Source organism: Vulpes vulpes, chromosome 12 (assembly GCF_048418805.1).
Source record: "Vulpes vulpes isolate BD-2025 chromosome 12, VulVul3, whole genome shotgun sequence".
Lineage (NCBI taxonomy): Eukaryota > Metazoa > Chordata > Mammalia > Carnivora > Canidae > Vulpes > Vulpes vulpes.
Genome location: NC_132791.1, coordinates 78998313 through 79021481, shown reverse-complemented (window position 1 = coordinate 79021481; position 23169 = coordinate 78998313). Strand labels below are relative to the sequence as shown.

The 23169-nt window shown below is 42.6% G+C and overlaps 1 long non-coding RNA gene across 3 annotated transcripts in view; it reads right to left on the bottom strand.

Annotated features, from left to right (window-relative positions):
* LOC112920502 (uncharacterized) overlaps positions 1–23063 on the bottom strand; it is a 203163-nt gene extending 180100 nt beyond the window's left edge. For 2 of the 3 annotated variants that reach the window (XR_011995668.1, XR_011995667.1), the window contains exons 1-3: positions 22563–23029; positions 4726–4815; positions 1347–1533 (exon numbers count right to left, since the gene is read on the bottom strand). This is a non-coding gene — a long non-coding RNA (uncharacterized lncRNA). Of the gene's footprint in view, positions 1–1346; positions 1534–4725; positions 4816–22562 lie in introns of all 3 variants that reach the window. The other variant, XR_011995666.1, reaches the window with a different exon arrangement.
* Positions 23064–23169: the final 106 nt, after the last annotated feature.

The window sequence follows — 23169 nt, the reverse complement described above, 5'->3', positions numbered from 1 at the left end:
AGGAAAAAGTGCACCACTCTGTGAACTTGTAAGACTATATTACAAGTTAAAGGCTTGAAGAATTTTGAATTTTGAATAGGTTTTAGTTTAGAAATCTTCCAGGAGCATAGAAGGATCTGACAAGAAATGAGATTACATGCAATAGGCCTTGGTCTTTGAGTTAATCCAGTTAAGAAGGTTGCAGAATGCCCTAGAAGGGGAGTTCGCTATATACCAGAATAGGGGTTCTCCAATCATTGTGGTCATCAAGCGCCATCTATAGCTAAAGTAACATGTCTCACCCATACACACCTATTTTGTAGATGACCAAATCACATTTGAGAATTACTTCAACCAGGGGCGCCTGGGTGGCTAAGTCAGGCATCCAACTCTTGATTTTGGCTCAGGTCATGATCTCAGGGTCACGGGATTAAGCCCCACTGTCAGGCTCCACACTCAACAGGGAGTCTGCTTGAGATTCTCTCTCTCTCTCTCTCTCTCCCTCTGCCCCTCCCCCCACTCATGTGTGTACAGATTCTCTCTCTCTCTCAAATAAGTCAATAAATCCTTTTTAAAAAGAATTACTCCAGTGCAGCGGTTTAGTGCTGCCTGCAGCCCGGAGTGTGATCCTGGAGACCCAGGATCGAGTCCCATGTCAGGCTCCCTGCATGGAGCCTATTTCTCTGTCTGCCTGTGTCTCTGCCTCTCTCTGTGTGTGTGTCTCTCATGAATGAGTAAATAAATAAATAATATTAAAAAAAAAAAAAAAAAAGAATTACTCCGGGATGCCTGGGTAGCTCAGCAGTTAAGTGTCTGACTGACTTCAGCTCAGGTCGTGATCCTGGAGTCCCGGGATCGAGTGCTGCATTGGGCTCCCTGCATGGAGCCTGCTTCTCCCTCTGCCTGTGTCTCTGCCTCTCTCTCTCTCTCTCTCTCTCTCTCTCTGTGTGCCTATCATTAATAAATAAATAAATAAATAAAACCTTTAAAAAATTACTCCACTCACAGTAGAATTTTTTTCATTGTATGTATTATCGAAAAATAGTTACTAGATCAGCCACTGCTTTCATGTGGAGCTATGACTTTTAAAAGGGGCCCTCATGTGGCAGCTGATCTCACTCATAAGGTTAGATCTTGGAATGGACCCTGGGTTCCCAAGCCCCAAATGATCTTCAAGAAATGTGTGAGCAGGTGTTGCATCAGAGTGTAAGGATCACCTATAGCTACTTCTGAGTGTCATGTGATCTCCTTAACCAATGGTCTCCTTGGATCTCATCTGCACTGTGTTCTAAGGAGACTTTATTCAGGGAAAAGATCTCAACTAAGGAGAGAAAGAAGAAACAGAGAAGATGACTCATTGCTCTCACTGTGATCTTTGTCCCAGATCATCCCATTTGGAACTCCAGAAGATGCTCCAGCAGAAATCAGAGAGTAATCCTTGTCTTCTTCATTGATGGCATACTTGTTATCACTTCTCCCAAATAAAATCCATGGATTCAATATGATTTCAATAAAACTCCAGTTGAGTGTCTTCACATAACATTCAACTTGATTCTAGAATTCATTTGGAAGAACAAATGGGCCAGAATGGCCAAGATAATTTTATAAAAGAGCAGAATTGGGTCCAGGCTTGCAGTGTCAGGACATATTAAAAATTATAGGGCAGCCCGGGTGGCTCAGTAGTTTAGCACCACCTTCAGCCCAGGGCCTCATCCTGGAGACCTGGGATCGAGTCCCACGTCAGGCTCCCTGCATGGAGCCTGCTTCTCCCTCTGCCTCTCTCTCTCTCTTGCTCTCGCTGTCGGTCTCGCTCTTGCTCCCCCTCTCTCTGTGTCTGTTATGAATAAATAAATAAATAAACTTAAAAATTATAGTAATTACATGGTAGCAGTGTAAAAGTGAACAGATTATTTGAAAAAAGTCAAAAATTAAAACATTCGTGTATAGGTAGGAATTTAATATTTCACAAAAGTAACACTTTAAGTCTATGAAGAGAGAGTAGATTAGTGAACAAGTGATACTGGGAATAACAGACTTCCTTTTGAAACAAAATAAAATCTATTCATATGGAGATTCCACATGGATTAAAGACAAATATAAAATATGTATCTATAAAAGTGCTAAAAAAATAGTAGAGAATATCTCTGTGACTTTGATGGCAGTGAAAGTTCTCCTTAAAAAAGATGCTTAAAAAAGCAAAAATGACGAAAACAATGACACATTTAGCTACATCAAAATTTAACACTTATCTTTATCAAAAGACACCATAAACAAATCAAAACATAAGCAAAAATTGGGATAAAATATTTGCAACATTCAGAACAATGGATTAGTTTTCCCTACCAATAAGAAAAAGTCAAATAAGCCAGTAGAAAAATGGACAACATATAATACCAGGCAACTAACAAAAAAGGAAATATAAATGGTCAATAAACATATTAAAAGATACTCAAACCTGCTGGTATTTAGTGCATTAAACCTGCAAATGATATCCCTTTTCTTTTTTCACACACAAGATTATCAAAAATTTTTAAAGTGATGACAAGTTTAACAAGAAACTAAGGAAAAGATCCGTCTCGTGTGCTGTGGTTATTATTTAAACCAGCATAGCCACTTTGCTGATCATTGCACAGAACCAGCTGAAGCTAAAAGTCTATGTATTTCACGATCCTACACATCTCATTCCCGATAGCTTCCCTTCTGTAATACTTGCACAAGTGAGCTAGAAAGGTGTTTGTTACAACACTGCTTGTGCTAGTAAAAATCCAGAAATAACCCAAATATCCATCAATAGGGAAATGGTTTTTAATAATATGAGACACACATAATATGGGACTCTGCCAGTTAAAACTAATGAGGTTATCAAAACCTATTATTAATTTGGATAAATCTTGAAAACATATTGAGTGGGGGGGGGGGAGAGATGCAGAATAATACTGTATATGTTTTCTAGAGAAAAAAAAAGTATATGTATATGTATATGTATCAATGCCCAGCAAAACACCAGGAAAGACACAAACACATGCACATGCACAGACGCAAGCAGCAGGAGCAATCACCTCCCAATAGAGAAATAAGGGACTAAGAATGAAATTAAGCAGGATGAATAGCTTCAAGGGCCCCTTGACCTCTCTGTAATATTACAATATTTTTGCAGGGATAATATATTTTTATGTAATTAAAATTTAATTTAAAATGAAAACTACGTTTTCAAAAAACAGTGTTCATTGAAAATGTATGGGTCAGACACTGTGCAATGTGCTTTATGGGCATTATTTCATCTGAAGCTCAAAACAACCCTCCATGTATTATTATTTCCATTTTACAGATGAAAAAGCTTGAGTCCAAGAGATAGTAAGTCATGAGTCTGCCTGGCCCACTATCTACAGTTTGCTGTCTTCTCTTAGCGTGAGCGTGAAGGGTGCTTAGAAATGGTATGTCTTGGGGCACCCGATGGCTCAGTCAGTTAAGTGTCCAACTTTTGGTTTCAGCTCAGGTCATGATCTCAGGGTCCTGGGACTGAGCCCTGTATTCAGTGGGAAGTCTATTTGAAGATTCTCTCCCTGGGCTCTTCCTCTACTCACATTCTCTTTGTTTCTGTCTCTCTCAAAATAAATAATAAAATAAATCTTAAAAAAAAAAAAATAGGATGTCTCCTTGCCATACATATGTGTATAAGTCTTTCTCTAGGATAGATATCAGGAATTTGAATTTCTGCATCATAATGTATACAGATTCAACTTCAACTGATTTGATCAAACTGCCCCCTCCCCCAAGGCTGCTGCACCAATTTACACTAGGCTAACCCTTTCACTTTTCAGAGGAGGATGCTCCAGTCCAGGGACCAGAAGACTAGTCTCAACATCCCAGGTCAGTGTTCTTCCCCATGATGCAACATCCTGTCACAGAACTTCATTCCAGTCTCAGACTAACTTTTCACAAATGCTGGAGTCCATGGGCCAGTGGTTAACATCCATTAGGTGAGAGTCAAAGGCCAACAATGCTAATCTTCCATTGAAGGGACCCTGCAGCTACTGGCAGTGGGTTTTAACTGGGTTTTCTATTAAAGCAATTTTCTCCTCAACGATTTACCATAAAGAAATGAAACAAATAAATCTCATTTGGAAACACACTCTTATTTAGTATGGGTCCAGCAAAAATAAAACATGAGCTCTGTTAGTCTCATCTGTGGTAGAAGAGCATCTAGAGAGAACAGCCTAAGATGGTAGGTAGTGGGGGGCATGGTAGAGACTTGCAGCTGTCCACTTAACCTCCTTCATTCCAGCAGACCTCCCACCCCAATTTATCCTGGACCAATTCACAAGAAAAATCTTGGTAAATTCCATTTTGGCCAATCTCATCCCTGTTTTTCACTGACTCAGGTAACGAGGATAAAGTTCCTCAGCCTGGCATCCAACGCTCATTCTACTGGTCCCTTCCTGTCTGGTCTTTACCTTTATTCTCCCACAGAAACAGGATGTGGCTATATCTGTGTGCTTCACAAATGTCTTCTTACAGAGCCTGTCCCTGCTAGCACTACACACTCCATTACCTCTGCACAGGACACCTATACCTAACTGGGGAAAGCAGACCTGGTCTCTCCTCACAGCAACAACAGCCCAGACACGTCCAGATCTAAACTCCCAGCACATTCTCTGCAGATCCTAGCTAAGCCTGGCAGCAAATTCAAACACAAACATGTTTTACTCCAGCCTGTGTGATGAAGAGAAAGATACGACAACTTACAATGGCCATTTCCGTGTGGGAAGAGAATGAAAGGAAGTTTCTCCATGAGATAAGCTTTCTGAAGTGGTCGTCTGCCACTAAAATAGCTCTCTGGAAAAAAAAAACAAAAACAAACCAGATAACATCAGGACCTGATTCATGACATTTGCCAATTTCTGTGATGTAAACATTCCTACTGTGGCCGATAGGCCCCAAAGCCCTGAACATTTCACGAACAGCTCTTTCTAGCCAGCCCTGGCAGGCTCCAGCAAACAGAAGACTCTGATTGGATTCTCTAAATAGGAAAGGCAAGCCCCCAAAGGCAGAAAAACAAATACCAACTGAATCAGCTCTCTGTTCACTGGAGCTAGCAGCTGGCTCAAGCAACTAACACTGTTAAGTGGAGGAGTCTGGGGAGGAGAGGCCAATGACAATGAACCGCCAAGGAACCATTTCCCCTACAGACTTTTAAAATCCAGCAGAATATGCTCCCTTGATTTCAGTGCTTTGCAGTGTTGTAATATAAATTCCCTCAATAACTCTGAAGCTTCCATTAAAGTCAGGCTCTGTTGCAAGCCCTTGTGGATAGCATTCTTGGGAGCTGCAGGGAGGTATCCCACATGGAATACTATCAGGAGAGAGAGCACACATAGGGTACCAAGACCGAGACAACCCCAGGAAACTGGATGATTGGAAGGAACAGATAAGCAGAGCTAATGGAAGAAAATAGCCCACTTCACAGCATCCATCCCAGTGCCCCCCAAGAGACTGGAAGCATGCCATTGCTGCAGGAATAAAGGTTCAAGTGAGTTCCAGTTGCCCTTCAGAAGCCTGGGTGACTCCAGCGAACATCTGTATTACACAGTCCAGTTGCTTTCCTTCTGATTCTGTCTTTATGTTTCATGTTTTAGACACACACACAGTAGGGCAGTGTGGAAGACTGGGCAGGGCAGACTGGAAGAGTCAAAGTTCTAGTGCCGGTTAGGGAGAAACCCAGCAGAGAATGAAATTCAGCAGCTGCGGGTACAACAGCAGATGGGAACCAAAGTCCCAGAGGTGAGCAAATGTGTGTGTGTGTACGTGTGTGTGCATATGTGTGTGTGTGTGAGAGAGAGAGAGAGAGAGAGAGAAGAGAAGCATTTTCCAAATGAGAGTAAAGTTCTGTGCCCAGAAAGTCAATATAGTCGAGTGGGACAAAAACTGAGTGAGCCAGCAATGGAAGAGCTGCAGGAGGGCAAGGCCAGCCTCCCTGGAAATGGCTCTGGAGCTAGAGGGGCAGCCTGCCCCAGAGGCACCTCGGGAATGGGCTACGGTCACAAAGACAGCAGTGATGTTCATGGCCAGGCCCAGGGCTGGTGTGTGGGGGGGGGAAGCCCCCCTCTGCATGGAGAAGCAAACACCAGCCCCTCCTCCTCACGGGGGAGCAGACACCAAACCTCCACCACAACCCTATCCACCTGTGGCCACTGGAAAGAGGCAAAGGTCGTGGCCAGCAGCTCTAGCTGACAATCTGCTCTTGGTGATTTTAAGGAACTCTCAGATCTCCACAGGGCACATACCGATGCAGGCTACTGACTCCCTTGACTAAACTACAGATGGAAAAGTTACCATCTTTTGTCCTTCCTTCCACAGGAAGCCAGTTTTTCAGGGAAGCTCCTGCAGGTGGCTGGTCAGTTTCATCAGTTCCTGTGCAATGAGCCTGCTGACTTGAACTGGGCACCTGGCTCTCAACTTCAAAAACCATGAAGGAGAGCACGACATAACAGCTATGGCGAGAGGAGAGGGATATTTTAATGGACAATCTGATGATTGGTAAAGCAAAAAAGCAGGAAGCACTGTGATCACCGGACACCCACGGCGCCCAGTAGCAGCAGCTGTGCTATGGACCAGGAAGGCCACCACTGGCTCTCTGGAGCGGGTTTGGCTCCCTCTACGCAGAGCAGGATGATCTTGGATGCAACAGACTTATGAGAAAACTGATTGTTTTGAAACACTGGCACATTTTTCTCACCAGGATAAATTCTTTTCGTCTTTAGCATCATGCGGCTCAGAAAAGCAGGGGCATGGCAATTAGCATGCTGCCTGCATACTCAGAAAATCGCACACAGTCAGATTCACCCTGGAATTCATCTTGGTGATTTTATCAAGTCTCACTCAGCTTTCAGTTACTGATTCTAAGCTCAGAAATAGCACCACAGGGGGCTGAAAGAGATCATTTGGATTTCCAATATTTCTACGTCCTCTGAGTCGTCCAGCCAACATATTACTGCTGAGGAAACCAGGAGAACCCGAAGTACTCAATCATTTCTCAAAGCCATTGCTTCCTCCCAGCCCCTCACACCCCTCTTACCCCAGTCTCTGCAGGTAGCCTTCCCACATCACACCTCACCCCTTCTCAACTTCCACACAGCAACCCAAAGAGATTTTGCTAGAGAACAAGTCTAATTATACCGTTCCTCTGTTTAAAACCACACAATAGGCTCATATTGCTCTTAAGATGCAGGACACACTCCCTCACATGACTTGGAAGGCCCCACATGCCTTAGCCTCTCCCTTCAGCCCCAGCCCTTATCCTTCACTGTGGTCTGCACCACAATCCTCCCATTCCCATGCTCTGGCAATAATCAACCTCTGGTCCTGGAGCCATCCCTCTCTCTCACCTCTCAACTTTCATACCTGGTGTTCCCTCTGGCTAAAATAGTGATCCTCTTGTCCCTTTGCCTAATTAAGTCTCATTCACTCATTGCAAATTGGATTAGGTTTATTCTGGGAAGCCTGTCCTGACCCCAAAGCCTAAGGGAGGAACCCAACAACTCCGGCCAGCACCCACCACAACCCTATCACTCGCTCACTGAAAGGTTCTGATTGCTTGCCTGTTGGTCATGGCCACACTATCTGACTTCTTTCTGCAAAGCCAGGCACAGGGCTTGTCTGGCTCACAGATACCTCTGCAGCACCTAGCATGAAGCCTGCCCACAAAAGTTATACAATCAGTATCTGCTAAATACATAAAACAAGAACTATTGACAAAGTATAATATATCTTGTATGCATTACCCAAGGAAATTAAAGAAAGACAGTGATACTTAAAACCTTAATATCTTTCCACAGTGTCTGATTTTGTTTTTCAAATCTCTGAGCCCCTCACAACTGTCAGATTAGGGGTTTGACAGGTAAATCCTGGTTCACAACCTCAAGGATTTCCCAAGTAAAATCTGAAACTGGCCCCTCCTACACGGGGGCAGGGAGGTAGAAGAAAGAGGCGGGTTGGTGGGTAGTGATTTTAATACTCAAAGGAACTTACACAGGAGGCTCATCCTCTAGCTGCCAGATCAGTAGACCTCCCCATCTGCCCTCAAGAACCTTAAAGTTTGTACAGACACATGCACACTCCAGATGGTCCCAGCAACACCTTACTCTCAAGGCTGTGTCCTTGAAAATGGTCCCCACCACAGGAATGGTGTATGGAAGGTACATCCAAGGGCAGGGGAGGGGCTATGGAGCCTCCTTTTGCCTGGTGCCAGCTCTCTGGTCAGCCTGTGCTCACATCCTCTTCCTTTGACCTCCTCCAACAGCAAGCCAAGGCAAGTTGGGAGGTTTGTACCTTGCTCCAAGTCCTCATGCAATCTTGCCAAAGCCTACACTAGCATTCCAACTGAGATGCTCTACACTATACCAGGCCCCTCACTACTCTCATGGACGAAAAAAAGTCTGATTTCTAACAAAGAAAAGAGCTTCAGAGGATTCTCTGATACAACATTTAGACAGCAAAAAAAAAAAAAAAAAATCATCATGCAATCTGTGATAATCTTCAGAAAATTTTTAGGTTATCAGTAGACTATCTTCCTTCAAATTCTTAGAAGTAAAAATTCACATTGTAGACAACTTCATTTATCTCTTTCATTTTTTATGGGAATATATTCAGGTCAAAGGACAAAAAACTCTGAAAATTAAAAAAAGAGCCATTTTCATGACACTAAGTAGCATCAATCAGGGTTAAAATGCAGGGAGGAGGCCAACTGAGGTAGAAAAGGGAAGCTGACCAATAAAACATCCCAACTCACCTGTTTCTCTGCCTTCTTGAACTTGCTATTGCTGAACAGCCCTCGACACATGAAAGTGCCACCTACATCCAGCAGCTGCTAAGAAGCCCTAACTGATTACCTCATTGTCAGAGAGAATGAGGAGGGGAGGAGGGGGGAGAGAGAAACCAGTGCCAGTCTCTCCTAAGGTATCTGAGAACTGCCTCCAAGGAAACCAACACAAGTTGCAAGCATTTGGAAAGCATCTGGTGGAGGCAGCCCCTTCTCATCTGTCCTCCTTACAAAACAGTCTGCACATGTTTCTTAGTAGCAAGAAATCCACCAACAAGAAATGAAGTAGCCACTCTGTTCCCTGCCTTGTGTCTGGTGTGGTCCAGAATTTAAGGGAGGTACACTAGACAGAGCCTCTGCCCTCATGGAATTTCAAATCTCACTGGAGAGCCGACACACATGGAAAAAGAGAAAGGTACACGGGTATGGAGAGAGAGCTCACCACTGAAAATTAAGACATTAATTCCAACTTGCCAAACCACAATGAGATACAACTTCATACCCACTAGAAGGGCTAAAGTCAAAACAGCTCAAAAAACCAAGTGGGATGCTCTCATGTTGCTGGTGGGATTGCAAAAATTGGTGCAACCACTTTAGAAAACCTGTTTGGAAGTTTCCGATGGAACTAAACATACACTTGGTTCAAACAGTCAACTCTGGTATCCAAAAGAAATGAAAATTTATGTCAACCAAAAGACCTGTCTGGGAATGTTTATGGCATTCTTACTCATAGTAGCCCAAGCTGGAAACAACCCAAATGTCCATCACCGGGAGAATAGATGAATAAATTGTGGTATATCACTGTAATGGAATGCCATTCTGTGATTAAAAGGACTGATGTATTGATATATGAAATAGCATGAAAGATTCTCAAATTATGTTGAGTAAAAGGAGCCAGGCACAAATGCATATATACAATGTGATCCCATTTATATATGAAATTCAAATACAGGGAAATGAATACATTGTGATAAAAATCAGAAAGCTGTCAAGAGTACAAAGGGTACAGAGAACCTTCTGAAGAGGATGGAAGTTTTACATATCTTATTTAGGGTGGTAACTACTTACGTGTATGTAATTGTCCAAATTCATCAAAAATCGTTATGTTTTATTTTATGTTAATCGGTTCTCAATTAAAAAACATAAAAAATCTAATTTGCCAGATTAGCAACACAAGCCCTGTTCAGGGTTCCCAGATCTCCCTGGTCTATATAATTTTACTACCAAGAGGTCTGTCGTTCTTAAACCCTTTATATGCCACAAACCTCCTAGAAGAGGGACTTCTAAACATCTCCAGGCTTTGGGGATAGTTATGGTACTCAGAGATAGCAGCTATCCCATCTTACAGTAAGGAAGCAGAAGCTCAGAGAGGTAAAGCAACTCTTCCAAAGTCACCCAGCTGGCAAACGATAGAATTAACACTCAGTATCAGACTACCTGTGTCTAAAGTTCACGCTTTTACCAATATTCCTGTTGGCATCATGCTATAGGGAGATACTTCTCAAAAATTCAATGCCAAGATTCTGCGTGTGGCATGCCAAAAGAAGAATGGAATTTTATGATCCTAAGAATGTCTCAGGGAAGAGGAGATTAAAACCCATTAACAGGAGTAAAAGGAGATTTACTCAACAATACAGAAAGGCAATCTCTTGTAATATATCTAACAAACAAATCTTAACATCCAAAACACATAAAGACTTCCTACAACTTAATGAAGAAAAATACCAACAACCTGGAGAGAAATAGGTGAAAGGCATAAAGCAGCAATTTACAGAAGACATATAAAAACCAAAAACACTCCGTTAACAAAGGAACATGAAATATGAAATATGAATTTTTCCCATAAGTTTGTCAAATGTTTTTACAGATTGATAATATCCTGTGTTGGCAGGAATGTGGAGTACTCATACATACAGTGTGAAATAGTATAAACTGGTACAACCTTTTTGGAAGACAATTTGACAGTATCTAACAAAATATAAAACATGAATTTCCTCCAACTCACGATCTGACTTTCATCTTACAGAAATACTGACACAAATCCACACTGACATGTGTACAAAGATTTTCACTAAGACATTGTTTGCAATGGGGACAGTTAGAAGGAATACCCATGCCTGTGATTAGGGAACGGAGTAAATATAGGATGCTGAATTATGTAATTAGATACTATGTAACTGTTAAAAAGAATAAAGTGGTCTAAAAATGGCAAAGGAAGGGCTATCCTTGGTAAGGTGTCCTGGATACATAAGGACAGGGAAAAGGCAAGCTGCAGAGAATATACAGCAAATGTTGCCATTTTTGGTTCACAGCAAAGTAGGCAGGAGCTGAAGTGGGTCCTGGGCACTGACTCCTTACTCAATGCACTTTCAGGAACTGAGCAAGATGACGCATTTGAGCACAGGAGGAACTCAAACAAGGTTTGGGTTTGAATTTCAGGAGCACTAATGTGAGCAACCAGCAAGGAAAGCAGATGCTAACTCTTGGAGGCGTCCTGGAAGCTGAGACAAGGTCCCATCTTGGTAACCCATTAAGATATAAATGATAGCAGTGGTTTTTATCTCTTCAGCACTTCAGAATTTATGAAGTACTTTCACATATAGTCTCTCGTTTAATGCTCTCATCTCTCCTTTTTTTTTTAAGATTTTATTCATTTTTCATGAGAGACACACAGAAAGAGAGAGAGAGAGAGGGAGGGAGAGAGAAAAGCAGATACACAGGCAGAGAGAGAAGCAGGCTCCATGCAGGGGGCCTGATGCGGGACTCGATCCCGGGTCTCCAGGATCACGCCCTGGGCCAAAGGTGGCGTTAAACCGCTGAGCCACCCGGGCTGCCCCCTCATCTCTTTCTTGAGGTTGGCATTGTCTCCCTCAAACCACATGAAGGGAGTCTTCAGATATGTCACATGAGTAATGCACGTCCACTCCATTCTGACCAATTCTCCCACAGTATTCCCAGGCTTTTGTCACAGTGTGTCACGCAGGAAGAAAAGGGCTCAAAGATGTATTTAATGAGTAGCTAAGTAAGTGGGTGGATGAGTAAGTGAAAATGAGCAGATTTGCTTTTACTTGTGACAGAAACTCTTTCCGCTCATCCTCACCCCCTGTCAGACAGGCAGGCAGGGGGGTGACCAGTAGAAGACAAGAAGATCTCACAAATACAAACCAGAACATACGGCAGCCTCATCCCCTTTTACTATAGTCAAGGAACTATAACTCTCTAGGGAAGAAGCAATGGCCCCTCGTCCAGATGAACATCTCTATGGGCAGCCCAAGAGGGTCACCACAAAGGGACTGTGAAGTCCCTGGGAGGTCTATCCCCTCACACCCTCACATGTCTCTTTCATCAGAATATGGTGAAGTAGTACAGAGACCTGACTTCAGATCTGCCCTTGGTCCCTTACTAGCTTCATGGACTGAGGCCAATCATGTAATGTCTCTGAGCTTCTGTGTCCTTGTTGGTAAAGGAGGGACACTAAGAGTTGCTACTGAGCTAGGATATAAAGGATTAAGGATACTGCAGATAAATTACAGCATCTGATACCTCATAATACTCAATAGTTTGCTATTAGTTTCTGATTATCACAGAGTAGGATAAACATCAAAAGTATAACCACAGAATATCTGCAGAGAACACTTTAAGCATACAAATGTGTGCATGTGCATGAGTCTTCACACTGAGCAGAGGTGGTTTTGGTTTTTGATAACAGGGAAGAGGCTGTTTCAAAGAAGTTTTGTGAAGAGTGAGTTTCTCAAACTGTTACTGCCTTTTTGGAAAACCATTAAGACAATGCCCAGGCCCAGACCAAAGGCTGGAGTCACTGCAGGTATCTCTCCCCTGCCTGACCAGCTTTTCTGACATCCTTCCACACACATGGGCACCATCAAGGAACCTATAAGAAGGCATTCTAATTGTAAGCTTGCCGTTTCCACATTCAATGCCCCAAGGAAGTGATGCTTTACTACCTGATTATTGTGAAGATTAAAAATAATGCCACAGTTTTCTGTGCTTCTATGTCCCAATCACATTTATTAATCAAGAGGCTCTATTCCAACACGTAACCAAAGCGTTCCTCCAAATTGGAGAGGGCTTTAGCAATTTTGCTCAGAATCTATAAGTGAAATGAAAAGAAATAGCTTTTCTGTTTCCATTCTCTTCTCCTACCTGAGACTGTTTTTGTTTCTGTTGCTAATAGAGCAGCACCAATCCCAAGACCTCAGCTACACTCCTTCCACTAGCCATGTTACCATGATACTCTATGCAGGCTGCTCCAGGGGGCAGAGTCTGGGCTGAGCTGTCTTTCTCACCAAAACCACTTGACACAAGAGCTTAAGAAATGTCACTGAGTGTCACAGGAAACAAAGAGGAAGGAAAGACATTCCAGAACAATCCAGTGTCTCCACAACTTTACCCAAGCCCCTGCTGTAAAGCTGAGCATTTCCCCAGCAAAACTGCCCATGCTGTTTCTTTCTAGAAGAGGGAAGAGCGCGGTTTTGGAATATTCCCTCCACTCAGGCTGGCTACCAGGATTCTGGTGGGCTCCCCTGGGGATAACCTGCACTGATTGCTCAGGCTGCCCATTCCTTTCCAGGGATGGCCCAGCATAGATATGCAGTCGGGTGGCCATTTGCTTGTTTAAAGGATGCCACAGACCCTGGGGGTCAGAACAGAGGAAACACAGAACACGTATGGGAGGCAGTGAGCAGGAAGGGAGGGCTGACTATTAGGTGAAAGGAACCCTGATGGTCCCTTCCAGTGACCTCTAGATGAACTGTCTGCTAACCAGGAGTCTCCCAGGAATATTCCAGAAAGGCCAACACAGAAGTTTCTGATTAGTTCCACTAATCTAGATCATCCTAATGCTACATCTTTAAAAAGGAGCACAGCACAGGCTTAACCCTTGAGGAACTGACAAGCTAATGTTAGAATGTCCACCTGCATACCTTGCATACCTGCTTCTCACCTGGTTCAAGCAGGGTTCCAAACGTCAAGCTGTGTGCAACATCCAGTAACAAAGCAGCTGCTGGTCTAGACTCAGAGCACATGGAAAGGGGTGTGCAGGTTTAACTCTCTTTGTATTCCAAAGACTGAAAAAACTCCCATACAGATGTCAGAGACCAGTCAGCACCTGACTGGTCTACAAAACAAACCTTCACTCCTTGTTACAGAGGGTATACTGGCTCCCAGTCCAACACTGCAGCCCAGGGCTCTGGGCTAGCTCCGGGGCTGACCACTCAGCTGCCCTTCCCTCCCCCCTGCCTGCTAAGTCTCCTTTGCTCTATTCAGAGGAGGAGTGCAATGCTCTGAAGGTTAAAATTGGATCCCCTCAGCTGTCCTTTATTCCCCTTCTAAGGGTTGGCTTGGCCATTGCCCTGAGCTTACTCTTTGGCAGAGAACAGATTTAATGCAAAATTATTTATCTTCAATTACTTCCAATGTTTCAAGCACATTTCCTGTTCCAGGACTGTAGAGTTAATACAAGCAAAATAGCATAGGAACATTAGACATTGCATAATTGCCTGATTGGGGCTTTCACTATTGTCAAGTTCTTGACTGAGCATGGTTGGCACTTAAGATGGGCCCAACAGGACTGGGTGCATCTTCCCTCCCTAGGCCTTCCCTTCTTCAACCAAGCCTTCTAGTCTAAAAACCAACACTATGAAATGGGGATTCCTAAGCATGAGAATCTGCAGCCTGCTCCCCTCCCTCAGCCTTCTTCCCCACCCATAGCAAGCCACAGCCTCTGTCTCTCTCCAGAAGAAGCTGGTCGCAGGGCAAGGCTGTAGTCATTTTACAGGAAACACATTATGGTGTCAGTAGCTTACTGGGTACTTTCAAACTATACTCCCTTCTCATTTTTAAAGCTTTTTAAATTTAATCTGTAGTTATTTTTCACAAGTAACCTATTAACTGTTTTCAGCTCAAACTAAGATTCTCCGGCTAGGAATACTCAAAGCAGTCATTAAGTGTAAACCCTGATTCTATTATGATTCTTATCACTCTGAATTGTTTTATGTACAAGTATGGGTTTGCATACTAGACTATGAGCCCTGAGTTCGAGGTCATGATTTATATCTTTTTGTATTTTCCCAGCTTGCATTCTACATGGCACATGCTCAGTACAGTCAATGTTCTTTAGAGGAGGATTCTGAAAGCTTGATCTGGCCTCTTCAGCCCAAGAGTGAGGCAAGATGGAGGGATATGTGGAGAGCAACACACCCTTACAGTGTGGTAGTTGGGGCAATTTAGAGATTGTATCCCATATGAGGTGACCTTTCACTTGGGTCTTGAAAAATGATATAATTTCACCAAATGGGATGGGGGGTGATAGAGGGATGAGCCCAAGATGGCATGCAAGCAAGTTTGTGTAATTATCTTGCTGTAGGTGGGACAGAATGTGGGCAGAAAGCCGGATGGAAACTTGCAAAAAGTTGCAAAATATTTTCCCAGATTAACCTTCACCACTAATGAGCACCAAGGTTTTACTGTGGCTCCTTACTTTAAATTTGGCCTTTCTCTCACCCAGCATGCATACATGGTGTCTATAGAATTTAAGGCACTTTGCTAGGATTTGTATCTGCCTCAGCCCTGTCCCTACTGTGGGTCATCCATTGCTTGGAAAGGTGATGTAGATATTCTGTGCAGTCTGCTTTACCTCTGATCTTACAAGACGAGCTAGAGATTGCATCTTTAATCCTTTCATATCTTCCCACAGAATATGCATAAATATTTTCTAGATACTGGTTTTAATAAATGCTATGGAATTGAGTTAAGCTACTCTCAAGTATAAGGATGGCAGAAGGAAGAGGGATGACAGGTAAGAAGAATAAACACAAAAGAAGAACACCTAGAAAGGAAAATATTAGTGTGAGGCAAGAAATAATTAGAACAGAGAATAAAGGAGGTTTAATGAGAAGACGGTAAAAAGCATGGAATCTTGGGTCTAAGAGGACAAATCTTGGGTGTAGATGGGTTTCCCAAGGCCAGCACTTAAGGATACCCCAATTAGGAAGGGAAATGGACAGCACTCTAACACACTCTCTTACGCTAAAGTTCTAGGCAGCACAGAGCAATGTTACTTTGACTCATATTTGACTAAGCAACTGTAGGAGTATTTATATACACCCGAGGATATGGCCCTTATGCCATATGCTGAGCCATCTGGCAAAACGTGGGATGGTAGTTATAGCAGCTGAACTAACTCCTCAGGACCAGGTAAATTAGGTTGATAGGATTTCAAAGCATTAAAAAAAAAAAAAAATCCCAATCATCTTTCTCTCTAACTCCAAAATACAGTTTCCAAGTTTTGGGCCTGTGAAACCGGAGGATCCAACCTAGATTGCATTATGTATCTACATTCATTATTTCTGACAAGCCAAGTGAAAGCACTGTTTCTAACTTGTGCAAATCAAACTGCTCTTCCAATATGCTGCTTCCAGATAGAGGAAATATTTCCCCTAAGTTCCATTTCCCCATTATGGTCTTGGTTGTTGTATGGGCATCATAATAGTGACACATAACTCTACTGTTTTTATTACATCAAGTTTTAGTGGACCTTGGGGAAAAGATGACTAATGACACCTCCTCCTTCCTCAGTGTGACACAAATGAATCAGACACCACACCAGCAAGCAGTGGAAATAGAACTAGCTTATGAATCAGGGATCGTGGTTCTTAGGTAAGGTTTGTCTCTAACTAGTGATGAAATCTTGCAGACATCTCTCTAGGCATCACTGATTGCCTCCTTTTAAAAATGTGTCCCCATTGGAAAGGAGAAAAAATGAGTGGGAAATATCAGAAAGGGAGACAGAACATGAGAGACTCCTAACTCTGGGAAAAGAACTAGGGGTGGTGGAAGGGGAGGTGGGCGGGGGGTGGGGGTGACTGGGTGATGGGTACTGAGGGGGGCACTTGATGGGATGAGCACTGGGTGTTATTCTATATGTTGGCAAATTGAACACCAATAAAAAATAAATTTATAAATATAAAAAATATGTCCCCATTAAACCTTAACATTCTTGTTTCCTAACTATTCTTCCAAAACCCAATTAAGTGGCTATTTATTATAAAATAGATTTTAGATGTTCATTGTCTGAATATTTTGTAGGACAAAGTCTTCTACCCAGCTATTTGGACACCTGCTGAAAAACACCCAGCTTATACATAAGACTTGTCTCCACAGAAGTAATTAAAAGCAGAGGAACCCTTTGGCACTGATTCCTCCAGAATTGAAAGAAGCTACTCATACAAGGCCTGCCATTTTGTTAGATGGGCTTTTTAAAGGTGCGTATATGCAGCCAGCAGAGCTGGAACCCAGATAAGCTGAGAAAAAGAAGCCATAGCATATGTTTCATTTCTCCTCCAACAACTCAAAGAATTCATTCATTAAACTGTCAGGTTAATACTGTAAGACAGAACTTAGAATGGAGGAAACCCTTAGTTACTTACTCCCCAAGAGGTAGGGACATTATCAAGCATTTTGAGCATTAATACCATAAAGTAGTAAGCATGCTATTTATTGGTACTGATAGTATTAGATCTGCCACAAAAAAAGGTGGAGGAGTTGTCTTCCTTTAAACCAAAATGTCTTCTCTGGTTCTGCTGACTTTGGGGCCATTCACTTCAATACTCTCAGGCCCTTTCTTGACTAATAGATACAAAGAATTATCAACCTCTCTTGGAGAATTTAACATGAAAAAAAGCTACACATTATAAGGAGGATACTTTGGAATATTTCTGCAATTAGAAGTTGGAGAAAGACTTTTTTTGAGCAATGATCTTCCCTAGAGCCCCTGAAATCACAATATTCCTACATGTCAGCCAATTTTGTGTCCTGTCACATAAAATCCCTCCCAGCAGGCATGATGCCAACTGGGCATAATTTTATGGATCACCAACAACTTTTAACATGAACCAATTACTTATAAGGAAGCTCAGGTCCTGCCAGATTTTCTTAGGGTTCAAAACTGAACACCTAAGTCTGATTTTAGAAACTGCCTAAGGCTGTAAGAGTGAGCCTGAAAAATGTGTATGTGGCCCAGCTTGTCCTTCATAATAAATTAGAAGCTTGCCTGGTTAACAAGGGTTTAGAACAAAGAGAATCAATACTCTTCTTCCATCCACTAAGCAACAGTGAGTTGCTTGGCCATGACCTACCAAGAAGGTAACTGAATAGGTTTTTACTTTTTTTAAAAATTTTTATTTATTCATGAGAGACACAGAGAGAGAGAGAGGCAGAGACACAGGCAGAGGGAGAAGCAGGCTCCATGCAGGGAGCCCGATGTGGGACTCGATCCTGGGACTCCAGGATCACACCCTGGGCCAAAGGCAGCTGCTGAAACCACTGAGCCACCCAGGGATCCCCTGAATAGGTTTTCACTTTTTAAGAAACAATCTACTTACAAAGTAGAGTCCTACTTACAAACCGTCTTCTACATATCCATATCCACATTCTGCTATGCTTAACTTGTCTATCTATTAGTGTCTGTCTCAAATAATAACCTCATCCTTGACATTGAAGCCAGAGTGATGATTTCTCTGTAGTGACTACAAAACATATTTGAAATCAATTCCCATATTTAAAACCTTTAATCCTTATGTTTAATATGTGTATCTCTCTCTCTCTCTCTCTCTCTCTCTCTCTCTGCCCCCCCCCCCCCAGCTCTACCAACTGGTTACAAAAGATTTTCCATCCAAACATTAGCTATGACTCTAGATTAAATCTTGACACTCCTGTCTCCACTTTCATGAAGAACATAAAATTTCAGAAGGCAGCTACCATCATGATCACCAAAGATTTATCACGTTCCAACATGTGCCAAGAAATACTTTAGAAATACTTTAGAAGCTTTGAATCTAATTGGAGAGGTAGGGAATAAACAGAATGAAAAAAGCAATAACCCAGAAGTAAAAATGTGTTGGTTTCTAGAGCTACTGGGGTCCGTCCACACTGGGCATGTTTCCAGTCCATCTCTGAATTTCCTCCCTGGAGTCACAAGTTTAAAAAACTCACTTGTATTTCAAGATCCAGATCACTGGACACCCTTCTTTCAAAGCCTTCTAAGATGTACTTCATTTATCCCCAAATCAGAAGCAATTTCTCAATTCTTTCAACTCCCACAACAGCTTATATGTTTTTCTCCTGGAATATTTGTATCACAATTATTTATGTGCAGAATTTATTTCCAGGGCCAGATAAGATCAGAAACTTCTAGAGGATAGAATCTATGTATCTGTGAATCTCAATATAACTTAGCACAAGGGGCTGGGGAGTGGGGGAAATGAGAAGATGTTGGTCAAAAGTCAAAAACTTCCAGTGATAAGATGAGTAAGTTCTGGGATCTAATGTATATCATGATACTTATAATTAATAATACTATATTATATTGTATACGCATATTGAAAGTTGTTAAGAGAGTTGACCTTAAATGTTCTCACCAGAAAAAGAAATGGTAATTATGTGAAGTGATGGAAGTATTAGTTAATGCTTTAGTGGTAATTATTTTACAAGATGTAACTGTATAAATCAACGTGTTGTATACCTCAAACTTTGACAATATCACATGTCAATTATATCTCAATAAAGCTCTGGGGAAGGAACACAGGAAAAAAAAAAAACCACTATGGAAATACACTGCTTAAGATCTTGGGGCAGCTTTTCAGGCTCTGAACACATGTACTGCTAGTCCAGCTCTATGGTATCCTTTCTCTACCCCTAAAATCAATCTCTTATAAGAAAGGATCTAACTGATTTTTTTCCCTATTACTAGAGTAGCAACTAATATATTTCCACCTCCAAAGATAAACCTATCTAAGAAACTATTTCAAATATCAAATATTCTCTTGTACCAATTGGTTTACAAGATCCACAAAATTCCTAGTGTTACTTATTGTTGGAGAAAACAGAATGTGGAAAAACAAATATACATAGATAGGACCATGCCTGGAATGCCCTCCAATTCCCTGCTCCATCTGACAAGGCTAAGCGAGACCACTCCTGCCCACTGTGCTCTCGATCTCTATGAATCTGCAAAGCAAAGATTCCTATGAAGGAGCGTGGGTCTTAGAATTGGGCTAAACAGGATTTCTCAGCCACGGCATTTCAGAAGATCTGAAATTGGATCTTGATCATTGGGAACCTGCCATCATCATTAAACAGAAAAAAGCAGACAGACATCTGTTCTGTCCGGGAACACAGAGAGCATAGTAATTCTGGTACAGAACACCAGAACACCGAGGCCTCAGCTTGGACAGGCTGCAGTCACCCCAGGAGCAAGGGAGGCCACGCAAGTGTCCAGCAGTGCAAGGCTCTCATCAATGAGGGAATTGATTACATGAAGCCCCTTCTCCATCACTGTCCTCTCCCTGTCTTACAGATCCTGGATTCTGGGAACAAATCTGAGAACCGAGACTGCAGCCTGACTCTTGTTGCTTTTCACCCCTATGCCTGTCATAATACTCTCTTCTTCTCTCCTCATTTTATCCAAATCTCATCCACTTGTCAAGGCTCATCTCCAGATCCACATCATTCATTCACTGATTTATTCATTTACCAAAAACAAGTACTTACTTGATACAAAGTGATATACTAGTCATTGTGCAGAATTCAAAGCCAATTGTGGGTAGATCCTTCCTTCATGATGTTTACAAGCCTGGAGAGCGAATAAACATATAAATAATGCCAACAGAAGGCCAAAAAAAAAAAAAAGTAGTGGCACCATAAGACAGGTAAGATTAGATGCTGTATGGGTTCAAAATAATGAACAATGACCTCTATTCAAGGATATCAAAGAAGGCTTAATTGAAAAGGTGGTGGTCATGTTTGGACTCAAAGAATGCAGACACAGATATGGAAGAAGAAGCACAAAGGTCCACCAAAGGAAATAAAGGGAAGGAAGAATGTGCAAGCTGTGTTTACAGAACACTGAATACATTGAGTGTGATGGGAAATGAACTTAAAAGGGAATCACAAAAGATCCACAAAGGCAGGTTAAGACCTAATTGTAGCATTCCTCTGTAAAACAACTCCAGCATCTATGACCTCTCCTGACTCCTTTTCCCTGTGACTTTCCATAATGCTTCTGTCTGCATCTCACCCTCTGTGCTCCGAATGGCAGACATTCCATAAATGTGTGTTGAATAATTAATTTAAAAAGACACTCACTGGTAAATGTTTTTAAGTAATATAACCCAGGGAAATTGGGTAGTATGTTCTAAGTGAAAACTTGGTTGCCTCGAAATGATCATCTTTGTTCTCTTGTTTGCAGAACTAATAAATAAAAACTATGGTCTTGAGAAAGACAGTAGTGATAATTCACATTTTAAGGGCATTTTGAAATGTATAAATCATCTTATCTCAAGTTACTTCAGACAGACAATGAACCAAAGGCAGATGTGCTAGAGGAACTTGGAAGACCTGTGTTGGCCCTTGGGCTCCTGGATCCCACAGAGACCCCTACACCATGCCACCTAATCAGAAACATCCACCAAGGGGCCAGAGATAGCATAGGTGGGAAATAGACCTGGTGAAGGAAGATAAGAAGCAAATGGAGAATGCTTGGGAAATTGAGAAGACTTGAGACTCCCAGCTGAAAATATTCATAAGCTCCCAAAAACATTCAGCTAGATCATCACCACCACCACCATCATCATCACCACCATAATTTACTGAGTACTTACTATGTATCAGGCATTGTGAAAAATGCTTTATAAATAGAATTTCATTTCATTCTCCTAACATGTGAAATAGATGTTACTACAACCATTTTATAGATGAGAATACGGTGATGAAGCAATCTGACCAGGTTTAATAGCAGGAGTTGGCAAATTCAGGATTCTGTTCAATTCCCAGGTCTGTTCAATTCCAAGCCCTATTGAGACTACCTCTCTGGAGTCTAATGGATGGTAGATTCTCCACGCATTGTTCAAGAGACCAGGACACATAGCAGAAACCAACATGGTAGGCAACTGGAAGTCAGCTGTGCCCTTCCAAAGCCTCACCTCTGATAGAAATATCACTGAGAGCTGCTGGATTCTTTGCATGTGTGATTCTTCTTGACTTTCAAAGATGGAAAACACAGCAGCCAAGTTACAATCTAAGATTAAATAAACGTTCCCCAGATCTTCTCACTGAATATGAGAAAAACAAGCAACATGTCAAAACTCCTTAAAGATGTACTTCTTGAAGACTGGGAAGGGAGAAAGAACTAAGTGGCACCTACAAGTTTCAATAGGGTTGAAAAGTAGTGTTGAAACTTGGGACAAGAGCTGAGAACCAAAAGAACCCAGGACACACAGCCATCCCTGTGGTTCCTTCCCCTGGAAGCGTTTTCTCAGCATTTGCTTTGGTCTGTCTCCTGTTTAATAAAAATAGTCGCTTCTTAGTGTTTTTCAGGCAAAATATCACTTATATCCTACATCCTGTCCAGGAGGTAAATCTATATATTCCAGTCCTCTCCCATTCAGTAGTGTGACAAGTATTTGTTGAATCTGTGTCATTGTGAGCACAAGCCACTTCTCTCCATACCTCGGCCTCCTTATCTGCAAAATTGGGATAATGAAGAATCCCCTCCACACACACACAGAGCTGATGTGAGGATTTAACGATTTAGTGTGTTTATAATTAATATATACCTGATGAGCCTAAAGCAATGCCTGCCTGGCACATAGTTAAGTTCCACGTAAACTGAGGTGTTGTTATTCTATGTGTAGAATGGCTGGGCAACTATTAACGATTTTAGCAATCATTTCCATTAAATGCCACTTACCAGTGGTCTGCAGTCTCCCGGAGCAGGAGTCACTGTACTTTCGTGCTAACCTGCCCACACCTACACACGTTTTTCTGAGATGTTCACAGGCAATTTCTAGTGTGTTTTTTTCTTGAGTATCATCCCTGAATTCACTCTCTTCCATCTGGCCCAGGGGGAGTCCCTGACCTTGGGGTCAGGGGCCAGGTGAGGGACTCAAAGTGCCAGGACGAGAAGGTTCTTTCAACAGCTCAGAGCTCTGCCCCCCCAGCGGAGCTCCTCACCTCGACTCTGATCAAGGACAAAACTCTAGGTCCGGAGGAGACGCCTCTGCATACCCCTAACTGTATCCCAAATGGCGCGGTGGTGCAAGAAGCAGCTCATCTCAGGCCTGCCGGCCCTCTCCACCTGAGAGATGCGGTGGAGCGCACCTGCTGTGGCCTGGCACCGCACAGGCAGGACGGAGACCGCCAGCACCGCCGGAGCACGGACCCGGCGCCGCCCCGCCCCGCCCTGCAACCCCCGCGCCGCCAGGCGGGCACCCGGTCCGCGCAGGCTCCCGGCGAGGCCCCGCCCCCGCCCCGCCCCCGCCCCGCCCCCGCGCCCCGCGGACGCACGTGGCCCTCCC